Raw genomic sequence first — 8757 nt, 5'->3', positions numbered from 1 at the left:
CTCTCTAATTAAATCAATTGGCTGTGCCGTGGGGGAGGAGAGAAACTGGGCGGGAGGTTAATTGTAACTAAAAATACCTCCCCCACTTCCTGGGGTGAGGAACCAGCTGAACCTGGAGTTCTGAGGCTGCCTGTGCAGTGGGTTGGTGTTGCTGAGTGGAAGGGGCAGAGAGGCGGGGACTCTGATGGGTCTGCAGGGTGGCCCGTGTGGGGCTGGATGGCAGGGCCAAGTGGTCACCGGGGTTGGTGCATGTGCGTGTGTGTGACAATTGCATGACTGCTGAGGCCATGGACTTAGGATGCTGGGGTCGACGTGCCATTGTGGGGAGGGGCATCGGTGTAGCGGCCACCTCCAGGAGTGTGTCCGCCGCCGAGCCTACTACTGAATGGGACGTATGTCACCGAGGAAGGGCTGTGGCTGTCACGCTGTGCCTCATAGGTTGTATGTCTCCGTGTGAGTGCGTGTCCATGACTACAAGACAGTGGGTCTTTATAACTGGGGACCACCTTGCGTATGTCCAAAGCCTGGTTGTGTCTCCACGGCCGCTCTTCTCTGCAGACCAGACCTCACGGTGGCCGCCCCTGAACTGGGAAACAAGTGCAGTGGGATCATCCGATCCGGGGACCGCAGGGTCTAAGACGCGGCACTGAGCCGCCGAAGGCCAGGTGGGCGTGACCACCACCCCGCGGTGGGCGTGGCCACCACAAAGGACAGCCCCGCAAACAACAATCAGAAGAGACCATGGCGCTGGGAGTTGATCATGGCGCTCCTAGGAGGGAAATAGAGGTCCTCTCCACTAAGTTCTGGCTTGGTCTGCATACGCGGAAGAGTTCTGGGTCTAGTGAACCAAAGTCTAACCTGAATCCTAAAACCAGAGAGTCACGGGCCCTCCATCAATCCCCAGGCTTGAGCCAGGTTACAGACCCAAGGCCCCTTGAATTAGGGGAGGCCGGGTCCCCTCGAGGAAGGACCCCAGTACACTGCCCAAAATTCATACTGTTAATCTTTCTACGGGTCTTCCCCAAAGGGACTTACGGCCTTTGACCAGGGTCACTGCGCACTGGGAAAAACGAAATAATCAGACCTTTCGGGGACTGCCAGACACCGGCTCTGAACTCACGCTGATTCCCAAAGACCCCAAACTTCAATGTGGCCAACCAGTCAGACGGGGTGCTCATTTAGATCAGATGACTAATGGTTTTTTTCCACTCAGGTCCGTCTCACCGTGGGCCCAGGGCATCCCCGAATCCATCCTGTGATAACTTCCCCAATTCTGGAATGCCCAATTGAGATAAACATACTCAACAGCTGACAGAATCCCTGACAGACACCACCTTGGTGTCTGGCTGGGATGGTGGGCGAGACCACTGGGCCACCTGGTACGGTCTGGGGGTGTGTCTGGGTGGGATCATGTGGCAAAGTGAGTCTTTATAACTGGGGGCCTCCTTATATGTGTCCATGGCAGTGTCTCCTGTGTGTGGCTTTGCAGCCTCTTATGTTACGTGTCCACAACAGTGTGGGGTCATCCCGCGCGGATGCATCAGAACGTGGGGCCGGGCAATGAGGCCGGGATCCCTCCAGAGGGCGCTGGGGAGCCAGGGAAGTTGTTTGATAGCAGTTTTATTGAGATATAATTCAAATACCATAAAATTCACCAATTTAAAGTGTGTAGTTCAATGACTTTCTTATCTTCACAGAGTTGTGCATTCATCACTACAATCAATTCTAGAACATTTCCATCCCACCCAAAAGTCACTCCCGATTCCCCCTCCCCAGCCCCAAACCCCAGGCAACCACCGATCCACTTTCTGGCTCTGTGGATTTGCCTGTTCTGGACGTTTCTTATACACGGAATTATACAATACGAGGTCTTTTGTGTCTGCCTTCCTTCACTCAGCATAGTATTTTCAAGGTTCATCCGTGTCATGGCAGTGCTTCATTTCTTTTTAGGGCTGATAATATCCCATTATCTTGGAAGAACTTTGAGCAGAGAAAGGACAGAGTCGGTTTGTGCTTTGCCCCTCGGGCTGCCACATGGAGGGTGGAATAAAGGAGGGGTGTTATGAGTGGAATTCTGTCCCCCAAAGAGATATACTGAAGGCCAAACTCCAGGACCTGTGAATGTGACCTCATTTGGGTCTTAGCAGATGGTCAAGTTCAGATGAGGTCATCGGGTGGGCCCTAATCCAATATGACTGTAAACATGTTCCTTATAAAAATGTTCTTTATAAAAGGGGAACATTTGGACATGCCCAGACATACCAGAAGGAAAAGACAGCCATGTGAAGACGGAGGACTGCAGTGATGTATCTACAAGCCAAGAAATGCCAAAGATCGCCAGCAAAGCACCAAAAGCTGGGAGAGACAAGGGAGGCTTCCCTTGTGGGTTTCAGGGGTGACAGGCCAAGGCAGGGACATGGGGAAAGAATATGAGGAAACAGGGCCACACTTTTTATTTTTTATTTTGTAAAATAAATTTATTTATTTATTTATTTTTGGCTGCGTTGGGTCTTCCTTGCTGCGCGCGGGCTTTTCTCTAGTCGCTGCGAGCGGGGGCTACTCTTCGTTGCGGTGCGCCGGCTTCTCATTGCGGTGGCTTCTCTTGTTGCAGAGCACGGGCTCTAGGCGCGCGGGCTCAGTAGTTGTGGCTCGTGAGCTCTAGAGCGTAGGCTCAGTAGTTGTGGCGCACGGGCTTAGTTGCTCCGCGGCACGTGGGATCTTCCCGGACCAGGGCTCGAACTCGTGTCCCCTGCATTGGCAGGTGGATTCTTAACCACTGTGCCACCAGGGAAGTCCAAGGCCAGACTTTTTAGAGATGAGAGTGCCATCAGATTTCTACATGGTATCTCAAGATATCACTGTGCTCACTCCCACAGCTCGTGGTGTAACTGCAAACACTCAAATAACGCCTACTATGTGCCAGGCACCGTTCTAAGCACTTTACATATATGGATTCACTTAATCTTTGAAACAACCCAGCAAGATAGATAATCTCATTACCCTCCATTTTGCAGATGGAGCAACTGACACCCAGAGAGATTGGGTAACCTGCCCAAGGCTGCACAATGAGTATGTAGCAGAGCTGGGATTTGAATCCAGGCTGTCTGGCTCCTGAATCCATGCCCTTAACCATGATTCTGTGCTGCGTGGAGAGCTTGCTTTTTCTACAGCCAAGGAGAGCTCCGAGGCATAACTTATTCAGCCATCACCCAATTGATGAGTGTCTTTGTGGCTTCCAATTTTCTGATATAATTGGGTGGATCCAGGTTTTGTGGGGCCTGAGGATCATACGATTCGAGGGGCCCTCTTTTGGAAAAACTATAGAACTACCAACACATTAGGTGCAGGGTCTTGTAAAAGGCCTGAACAAGTGAGGGTGCTGAAGCCCCGGCGGCACTATCATCACAGTAAATCCCCCTCTGCTAACTGTACTGCAGAAACGGTACTAGCTGTAGCAAACAGAAGCACAGAATATCCACATGCAGTCTGCACATGTGTGCAAGTGTTAGGAGGAAAGCCTCCTAGAAGTGAAGTTTGGACTTTCCATTCCCAGTGCCTAGAGCAGTCATGCCCGGGACATAGCATGTGCTCAATAAATAGTTGTCAGATATCTTTAACAGGACACAAAAACACTAATTGTACAGAAAAACTGGACAAACTGAAGTATAAGATGAATAACTCCTGTTCGTCAGCAGACATCATTAAAATAGGAAGGCAAGCCACAAATAAGATACTGGTAGTCCAGACATTCAACAAGCATTTGTATGCAGAATATATAAAGAACTCCTACAAACCAGGAAGAAAAAGACAACTCTACAGAAAATAGATCAAACACTTAAATGGACACTTCACAAAAGAGACCATCCAAATAGCCAATAAGAACATGAAAAGATGCCCGAGTTCATTAGTCATCAGGGAAATGAAAATTAAAAACCACAAAGTGGATCTACCGGAAACTTCGAATTGTGAGCGGGAAGGTAGAGTGGATGAACCACTTTGGAAAACTGTTTAGCGGTTTCTTTTAAACATAAACATACACCTACCTAAGGCAGCAATTCTGCTCCTAGGTATTTACCCAAGAGAATTGAAAACATATCCACATAAAACCTTATACATGAATGTTCACAGCAACTTTATTTCACAAATAGCTTCCCACTGGAAACAACCCAAACATCTAGAGAATGAAGAGACTGTAGAATATTCAGACACTGGATTGTCACAAAAAGGACATGCTGTATGGTTCCATTTATGTGAAATTCTAGAAAAGAGAAATCTAATAAATGGTGACAGAGAGCAGATCAGTGATTGCCTGGGGCTGAGGCTGGGCTAGGGCATTGACCCGAAGAGGGGGGAACCATGAAACTTTCTGCAGTGTTGAAAATGTTCTGTGTCAAAACAGACTCACAGACCTAGAACAAACTTACGGTTACCAAAGGAGAAAGGGGAGGGGGGTAGGGATAAATTAGGAGGTTGGGATTAACATATACACACTACTACATACAAAATGATAACCAACAAGGACCTACTGTATAGCACAGGGAACTCTGCTTAATACTCTGTAATAACCTGTATGGGAAAAGAATCTGAAAAAGAATGGAGATATATATATATATATATATATATATATATATATATATATATATATATATATATAATTAAATCACTTTGCCATACACCTGAAACTAACACAACATTGTAAATCAACTATATTCCAATATAAAATAAAAATTTTTTAAAAATGAAATAAAAAAAAGAAAGAAAATGTTGTCTTGATTGAGATGGTGGTTACACAGGTGTGTTTGCCAAAATGTATTGACATTTTATTGTATGTAAACTAGACCTCAATAATCTTGATTTAAAAAGAAAAATCACGCTTTCCTGTCTTCTGTCCCCACCCCTCCTATCCCCTGCCCTTCCCTCCACAGAGATGACCATCATTCAAGTTTGCTGCGTATCTATTGTATCTGGTGTGTGATTCTATTCAATTACGTGAGCATATGGAAACATGTCAATTTTTTTTAAATTGGGATATCACACATGGTTCTGCAACTTGCTTTTTTTTTACTTAGTAAAATTTGGAAATATTGTTTGTATCAATACAGAGCCTGCTTGTTGTTTGGCATGGCTGCATAAGTGGTCAATTATATGGAGGGGTTTTATTTAAGCAGATCTATATGGAGAGATGTTGACGCTGTTTCCCATATTTTGCTCCTACAAAGCTGGTGTGAATATCCTTACACACATCATTTCCAGACATATGTGTATCTGTAGGATAAATTCCTGAAGGTGGAATCACTGGTCCAGGGGAAGCGGCATTTTTCACAGGTCATTTGATAGATTCTCCCAAATGTCTTTCCAAACAGGCTGTACTGATTTACATTAATTTCCCCTGATTGCCAGTGAGTCCGAGCATCTTTGCATATTATTCTAGGTCATTTCTATTTCGTCTTCTGTGTGGGTTCAAATCTTTTGACTGTGTCCTTCCTAGGCTCTTTATCATTTTCTTATTGGTTTGTGGCAGCTCTTTATATATTTTGGATCTTAAACTTCATCACAGATATTACAAACACTTCTCCCAGTTTGCTGCTTGTCTTTTGGCTTTATGGTGACTCTACCCTCTCAAAATATTTCCATTGTTTGGTTGTCAAATCTCTATCCCTTTTCTGTTATGGCCCCTGAAAATGACTTCCCAACTAAAGGTATTAAAAACAGAGAAATAAGTGGAAGAAGGGAGGAAACTTTAAATGGCCAGAGACAGCCATCAGGGCATCTGTCATAATTGAGGGCCCAGAGGTCACAGCCCCTCAGGGGTGAATTCTACGGCCCTTAACAGTTCCAGAAGCTCTTACTATCCATTAATTACCTGGGGAAACATGTCTGTTCCAATACATGCACAAAAATTCCAGGTGGGGCTGTGCCTTTGCTGTTCTGAACTGCCTTAAATAACCCTCGTTATAACATTATTTTTCACCCATCAGATTGACCCAGGTTAAAAAGATGATGCTCACTGCTGGTGAGGCTGTCGGGGAAACGGGCACTTTCATCTTCCTTGAGGGGAATTTGTACAACTTCAATTTAGCAGGATCTTTCTAAATACAAAGTGGGTAGGCACTCATTCAACAACCTTTTAAAACTTTCTCTTGAAGCTTAATATACAGAAAGGTGCACACATCATTATTAGTTTGGTGAGTTTTCCCAGAAAGTGAAACATACTTGCGCCACCAGCGTCCAGACCAAGAAACAAACCCTGAGCAGCCCCCTGCAGCCCAGCTGATGCTGCCCCCACCCCCATTATGTTGCCGGAGCTGCGGTTTAGTCCTTCTATTGCATGAATTCATCACAATTATTTAACTATTCTTCTGTCAATGGGCATTTGGCTGGGTTCCAGTTACGAATGCTGCTGCTAACACACCCTGGCTTTGGGTGGACACACGTGCATTTCTGTGGAGTGTGTGTCCACGAGCGGAACTGCCAGGTCACAGAACGTGCACAGGTTCGATTTTAGCAGATTCTTAGTTTTTTTCCAGAGTCGTTTTACCGATGAATGCTCCCACCAGCAACACGTGAGCTCTGACTGTGCCACATATTGAATTAGTATTGTCAGTATTTTTTGTTAGCCATTCTAATGATATTTATATATATTTATAAATATCTAGTGATATTTATTGTGATATTTATTGCAGTTTTAATTGCATCTCCATGACAGTATTTTTTCATGGGCTTATTAACCGTTTATCTACTTTTTGTAGTTTATATTCAGTATTTTGCCTCTTATAAAGCAGTTGTCATTGATTTGAAAGAATTCTTTGTATAGTTTATATATTTGTAACATGTAGTTATTATATATGTATTTGTTAAATATACATATATAGTGAATATTTTCTCCAAGTCTATACTTGCCTTTTCATTTTCATTCTTTTTTTTATTGTTCTTTTTCTTAGTATCTTTTGCAAAACAGATTAATTTTGATGAAGTTCAATTACCATTTTATTACTTGCACTTTTAAATAATCTTTATTATTTTATTGATTTTAATTGTTTAGTAATTTTACATTTTATTTTTATATTTCTATCTTATTTTTATATTTATTTTATTATGAAATAAAGTTAAACCCAAGATTTCTATATCAAAATGAAACCTCTGGGGAGAATAGTTTAGCTGTGTTCATTTGTCAGAGAAAAGAAATATTGGAGCAGAGAGGTCAAGGGGGTTTACCCAAGGCCACAAGGTGTTGTTAAAATCTGTCAAACGCATTTTCTGTTTTTAATACGGTGAATCACACTGATTGACGTTCGAATGTTAAACCTACTTTGTATTCCTAGGATAAATGCCCCTTGGCCATGACGTACTACCGTTCTTTTCATATGTTGCTGAATATGAGTTGCTAAACTTTTAGGAAGGAGTTTTGCGTCTGTGTGTCGTCTGAGTCAAGTTTTTCATTAGGGCAATGCTGGCCCAGAGGTGTCGCCTTCCACACTGTGAATGAGCCGTTGTTGAGCTCCTTCCCCGTCTACTGGAGGTCACCAGTGAACCCACCCTAGCCTGTTCTCTGTGTTTGTAACTAAGAATTACATTTCCTAATAAGTTCATAGCGTTGTGCAGTTTCTTCTTGACTGAGCTTTGGTAGTCTGTGCCTTTCTCTGTTTCTCTCTTGCTATGTCTCTTGTTCTTTCCTCTAACCCGCAGCTGTCTCTGCCTTGGCCACGTCTATCCTGTTGTCACCCAGATTTCAACTGAGTCATGGAATTCATTGGCATCATCATCGTTCACAGCGTTCCCTATCTTTTTCATGTCTGTAGGGGAGACGTGGCCAGGGAGTCCAGAGGGGACGGCTGAGGACTGCCCATGGACCCCGCAGAAGAACGACCCTGGTGAACAGGCAGCCTGTGGGTCCACAGGAACACTGAACCCACCCCGTCCAACTCTCAAAGTGGCACATGTACATGGGCCAATGCAGCGTCTCTCAGGTTCAAGGGAAAGCAGAGGCCACGAGTACAGACTCAGGAGACAGCAGTCGCCAGGGGCGATCAGATCCTGTACCTGGAATCCAAGGTCCCTGCTCAGCCTTAGCTCCCCGGATCTACCCCAAAACATCTCAGATGGCCTGCTGCAGCAGGAGGGATGAGAGCCAGACCATGAGGAGGACCAACAAGAGGCAGCTGCTACTTTCTGGATGGGCAGGAGCAGGCTTAAAGATCTGAGCCCATCGGTGAGACTTTTTTTTTTTTTTTTGCTGCATTGGGTCCTCCTTGCTGCGCGTGGGCTTTCTCTAGTTGCGGGGAGCGGGGGCTACTCTTCATTGTGGTGCGCGGGTTTCTCATTGCGGTGGCTTCTCTTGTTGCGGAGCTCAGGCTCTAGGCGTACGGGCTTCAGCAGTTGTGGCTCGCGGGCTCCAGAGCGCAGGCTCAGCAGTTGTGGCTCGCAGGCTCAGTAGTTGTGGCTCGCAGGCTCTAGAGCGTAGGCTCAGCAGTTGTGCTGCACGGGCTTAGCTGCTCTGCGGCATGTGGGATCTTCCTGGACCAGGGCTCGAAACCATGTTCCCTGCATTGGCAGGCGGATTCTTTTTTTTTTTTTTTTTTTTTTTGCGGTACGTGGGCCTCTCACTGTTGTGGCCCCTCCCGTTGCGGAGCACAGGCTCTGGACGCGCAGGCTCAGCGGCCATGGCTCACGGGCCTAGCCACTCTGCGGCATGTGGGATCTTCCCGGACTGGGGCACGAACCTGTGTCCCCTGCATCGGCAGGTGGACTCTCAACCAC

The sequence above is a fragment of the Stenella coeruleoalba genome (genome assembly GCF_951394435.1).
Source record: "Stenella coeruleoalba genome assembly, chromosome: 20".
Taxonomy (NCBI): Eukaryota; Metazoa; Chordata; class Mammalia; order Artiodactyla; family Delphinidae; genus Stenella; species Stenella coeruleoalba.
Note: the sequence above shows the minus strand (reverse complement) of the source record.